This window comes from Coccinella septempunctata, chromosome 1, assembly GCF_907165205.1.
Source record: "Coccinella septempunctata chromosome 1, icCocSept1.1, whole genome shotgun sequence".
In the NCBI taxonomy this organism is placed as follows: domain Eukaryota; kingdom Metazoa; phylum Arthropoda; class Insecta; order Coleoptera; family Coccinellidae; genus Coccinella; species Coccinella septempunctata.
The window spans coordinates 59154965-59160593 of record NC_058189.1 but is presented as its reverse complement, the minus strand read 5'-3'; the positions used below and the strand labels follow the sequence as shown (position 1 = coordinate 59160593).

General features: G+C 41.8%; 1 long non-coding RNA gene across 1 annotated transcript; it reads left to right on the top strand.

Moving 5' to 3' along the window:
• The first annotated feature begins 3705 nt into the window (after positions 1–3705).
• Positions 3706–4786, top strand: LOC123322663. Its single transcript, XR_006539197.1, has 4 exons — positions 3706–3731; positions 3790–3917; positions 4358–4525; positions 4728–4786. It is a non-coding gene; the product is annotated as an uncharacterized LOC123322663 (long non-coding RNA).
• The last annotated feature ends 843 nt before the right edge of the window (positions 4787–5629 follow it).

Genomic DNA, 5629 nt, shown 5'->3' with positions numbered 1-5629 from the left:
TGCAACTCTTCTCAAAAGATCCACAGATGTGTAGGGTCACAGATATAGCTAGTTATTCTGAAGGTAATTTCGTTTTTCCAGGGGTGGCATAGCTCATTGTGGAAACTTAAAATGGCTATATCATTTAATCTGGGCAGAATCGGAAAAAATGGTATAGGAAAAAAGTGTTTCTTTTGACCTCAAGAATCTACTGTTGAAATATTAGTGTGTATTTATAATTTTGTCAAAGACTCACCCTGTTGTGACATATATGTAGTATTAATGATTTAGGACAACAATTGTTTGTACACCTGTGTCTTAGGTTAGGTGAGAAATCGATCAAAATTTGAGAAATGTCCAAACGTAGCAAAAAAGAGAAAATTCATAATTTGTTGTTGTTTCCACTCGGTCGTGTGCACTCTGAAACACTCCTTAGAAGCAGTTCCTTCAATTTCATTGAGTTTCCGTCAATTCAGTCGTGTAATTCCATAAAATTTTTCGTAGCTGGCGCTTTTCCTTGGCTTCAGTTAAATGATCCAGGCAATTGAAAGCTACAAATTAACTTAAAACAAAAATGTTCCTTTTATAAGTCGAATATTTACTAAGTTGGCAAGTGTTTCTGAACTCATCCATCAGACGTGGTTATACGGTAATAAAATAGCGAATTGTTATAAAACGAAAACAATGTCTGACTCAGATATCGATTGAAATTCAATCTGGGAGGACTCTGCATCTTCTGAAACTCTTTAGGGTTTTCACTCCCAGTCTCTGAAACAAAATCAATTGAAAAATTAAAATAATGGATTTGCTACTGCGTGAATTCTTGCACTTATTTGTTAGGAGCAAATCAGAGAAACTTGTTGCCTGACAATGAACGAAAAATGGTACTTCGAAATGGTAACTTGGTCTGATGAAGAAGTCTGATATAGACTCCGAGACATTGCGAAGTTCCATTTTTGTTCATTGACAGGCAAAAATTTGATTTGCTCCTGATAAATTAGTGCAAGAATTTACGCAGGAGCAAATCAATTATTTCAGGTTTTTAATTGATTTTGTTTCAGAGACTAAGAGTGAAAACCCTAAAAAGTTCCAGAAAATGTCTGATTCCACTTGAAATTTGCATCGCCCACCCCTTGTTTCAACACACAAAGTTTTCGGCCAACCACTCGGTCAATTCGAATCCATTTTCCGCGAGAAAAACCCAGAGAATTGATTGCATTTTCCGGTTTTCCGGCGCTCCAGTTCGAGCAACCCCTTTCGCGTTTCTTCATCATGGAAATCGAGTTAAATCGCTCCGACCACTCGCGGACCACTCGCCGACTCGTGAACGTAGTAATCAAATCACAATCGAAATCTGAAATGTCATTTACAAAGCCTCCCGGGATTCACGGCAAATTATCGGGAATTGCCTGTTGTGATAGTTGGGAGCGAGCGCGGCCGGGGCATTTACGAATCAAAATGGTAGCCGAACTTCGTGTGTGGGGTGGCCTGGCATATCGCGATCGCCGGGGGGGTGAGATGGATTTCCAATAAACACAATGATAAAAACGTCGGGCCATATCCATCCACCTTGTTGCGAGTTATCGGGGGATGATGATGCTTCATGCGACGAGACTGGGTGCCATGGCATCGAGGGCGGCGGGGGTTGTGTAGGGATCGGGGGCTGGTTAATTGACGACGTGTTCCCCTAGCTGGAAGGGCTTACGGGAGCTCGTGTGGGTGACGTCATCCATCATGGCCGGTTTTGTCGGGGATTGATTCGGGGAATTGCATCGCTTATTTATTATTGATGGTCCTTACGCCTGTATCGTGGGGTATCTTATGCTCATTTCGCTCTTTCCAACTTGTAATTTTGTGGATATCGATTTGTAATAGGTGGTCTCTGGAACCTTCGACATATTTTCGAGGCGATATATACTTATTTGTTTCACTTTACAAAAAAAAAACAAGATTAATACAGCTACTGGTTTATAACCACCGTTTTACCTTAGAAAATATAGATTTTTTTCCTTCAATATCTTGTAACGTGCGTTTCTCGGAGAAGCCTTAATCTCGAGCGCCAGCTATTCTTTTCAATAGGAAGAATAGCAAACCTACCAGGGTAGCTGCTAGCCAGAGACAGAGCTCGGTGTTGTCTAGGGTAGTAGCGACAACGAAGAAGTCAAAATCGAACTATGTAAACGTTTATTCACAACTTCGGAAACTAATCACATGTCAAAGGGAGATATGTGTGATATAAAATATGAGTGATTCTATCAGTGAAAATACATTCGGGAAATCTTATCCGGTCACGAGCACTTTATGAAATTTATACCGGGTGTAGTGAAAAATTAACGGTTCAATAAAAATGCGCCAACCAGAACTGACGAATGCTAAGGACTTGCTATACGGTATCGGTGTGTAGTTGTATTTCTCCGGGAATGAAACACAATAAGGGCGGATCTGTTCGAGACTTTTATTCGCTGCCCCAAGGGTTAACACGCCATGACTGACAGCGAAGAAAATGTCTATTTTTAGCGCAGCTACGGGCTTTCACTGACTACTTGCGGTATCTCTTATTCTCTGCCCCAAGGGTTAACACGCCATGATTGACAGAAAAGAAGAGATTTCGGACTTAACACTTATGACGCGGACAGGGGGGTTGACGGAACTTTCCCTTCAGTACCCCAAGGGTTAACACGCCATGACTGATAGCGAAGGGAAAAGTCAGACTCGCGAAACAGGGTAAAGAACGATAAAATACAACAGGAAACGATACAGTACAGCAGTGTCAAAGTTAAAGAAGTAACGGCGTAGGTCTAACAAAGAAACTGAACGGCACAGACGGGGACCTACCTCCTTTGTTTCAAGCACTCGAAACTCAAAGGATTTAAAAAAGAAAAACTAAAAAAATTAATTCTAAGCACTGATGCAAATAACACAAAATGATTATTCTCAACGGCGAAAGTACTACGGAAAATCAACTGAATTTATACTAGAAGTTAGAAACCACGTTAGCACTGAAGTAAAATTCAAAAGTCAGCCGACGAACTGAAGTAACAGTCGAGAAGTCGAAAAGTGCAACTCGAAGAACTGAAGTCAAAAGTGACCGTCGCGGGGGAAAATTTGCCTTTATAGGCATATCCCCTCCCACGGTAAAAATCTGAAAATTCCAGAATGTGGCAAGACTGAAAAACGTCGTCAGCTCCGGTTTATCGCATATCAACAGATGAAAAACGTTGAAATCTTCAGCGGCATGTAAGAAAAACAACGTAAAATACAGATAAGCGGTTTTTTACATTTACTCCGCCTGTCGGAATGAACGTACGGAATATTCGAGAATTAAAATATTTTCAAAGACGGAAATTTAAAACGAAAGAAATGCACTAAGATGAACTCCAATTTTCCTCAGAAAACTGGGGTTCATTACACCACCTCCACCTCGGAAGAAATTAACTTACGATGAAATAGTGAGCTTAATTTCACGACTCTATCTATCCCTAGAAATAATGACCTTACTTTCGCGCGCGCCACCTGTACTCGTGACCAGTTTACAACTCAAGTACTTATCCTCTCTATGGTTGGAATAGTAGTTCCAATGCGCACGCAGAAATGTCAGCGTCAGTCATTTCGGCGCAGGTCTCCGCCATCTTGTCAAAGAACTTTGTTCAGCGTTCCGTGGATAAATGGTGTATAACAGTGGAAAATCCTCCCTCTCTATGTGGAAATTCATCTTCATCGCTGGTCGAAACGTGCCATGTTTCATCCCTCCGGTGAGTACCTAATTTAACTGTGTTTGGCGGGTGTTTGAATTCCATCGTGGTTTTGTAGGTTACCCAGGAATCGTGGGAGCTGCAACAGGTGGAAAGCCTCCAACAGCTCGACGTGGGGGCTCAATGGGCTGGTGTGACCCGGCTGTACGGACGTTGAGACTCTCGGATCCGGTATGAGACTTGCAGGTGGGTAATTTCTAACAATAAACTCTCCAATCTTCATCGTTCCTCGTGGTCAACTTTTCTTCTTGGAACGGTTTTCCTCTGTACTCTGCTTTCAGGTAGACGGTGTTTTCTTCAGGTAAACAGTGTTAAATTGACGGTACAGTAATTTCGATTCGGTTCAGGACAGAAATTGGTTAGATCTATTGGATTAATAGACGGATATACTCAGTTGTAATGTGAAACAGTATCCTTTATTGGTATTCCTTACATAAATAACAGATTTTTCGGACAGTTTTAACAGGTTTGATTTATAATTGCATGTTGAACGGATGAAAATCTGTAGATACGGTATTTCGGTCAACGGTGGTGCATGTACGGAATTTGAACGGAATTGTTACGGTGTAATCGGTTATAATTATGTTTGATAATGGGCATCCTATTAACGAGATTTCTTCTTGCAGGTGGCCTTGGTTTCTTGGACAGGCACAGAGGGCTAACTCCCTACTGGTTTGCATGCGGAACTTGTTTAACTTCTTCCGGGGTGATTCTATCCGTTGATTCTTGGAGACAGATTGTCTGGATGCATTGGTTCTGGTTAATTGAGCAACTACAGTTATTCAGATAAACAGGTAAACGGAAAATAATAATATAATCGGTAACAGAAAAAAATATATATATATTCAGAACGGAAAAAATAACGGATTCCCTCCTTTCAGAGGTTATTTCTATAGAACGGTTAACGGATCATGACAATAATATATATTATGCATGAAATGGTTTTAAATCTTTAATGTGTATGTTAGTGATTTTTCTACCCTCTGTATCTTTCAGGTCATAGACGACAGGTGAAACAACTTTAACAACGGTAAACGGTCCGGAAAACTTCGGAGCCAACTTGGCGGCGAAACTGTCAACGGCAGAGGATAAAGGACGGTCCCGGCGTAGAACTTTATCTCCCACATGGTATCGGACTTCTCTTCGTCGAAGATTGTAGTGGTGAGCCTGTTGCTGGAAAGCACGGTACAGTTTAGTACGGACGAACTCATAAGCCTCCTGGAGATGTTTGATCTGTTGAGTACGGTAAGTCATGTCTCTGTTTTCTTCTTCTGTACGGTTGGATTCTCCGTTCATTTCATTATTGTGGGGGTTTGTCGAATAAATCGCCCTCGGGACTTTTAGTTCCCTTCCATAATTTAAAAATGCCGGTGTGAATCCAGTAGACTCCTGTTTAGCGGTATTGATGGCAAACGTTAACTCTCCTATCTTTTCATCCCAGGTTCGTTGATCGGCTTCACAAAATTGTGCTATCATGGTCTTCAGGGTACGGTTAGCTCTTTCTACAGGATTGCACTGAGGAGTATACGGTGGTGTGAAACGGTGAGCGATGTTCAGCTCTCGGAGACTGTTCTTGAATAGCCTGCTGTCGAATTGTACTCCATTGTCGGATATTACTAGTTTTGGGCAACCATATTTCAGGATGACTTGTTCGTAGAGGGCCGAATAAACAGTTTTGGCGGTAGCTTTCCGCAACGGACGACACTCTACCCACTTTGTGAACCGGTCTTGCATTACCACGATGTAGGAGTTTCCCTTCTTTGACCGTGGCAATGGCCCTACAATGTCGGTGGATACTTCTTGGAACGGCGCATCCGCCATTCGGTGTGGTTGCATCTTACCAGGGGTTTTCTGTTGCGAAACTTTGTACTTTTGGCACGATGTGCAGTTCCTCACGT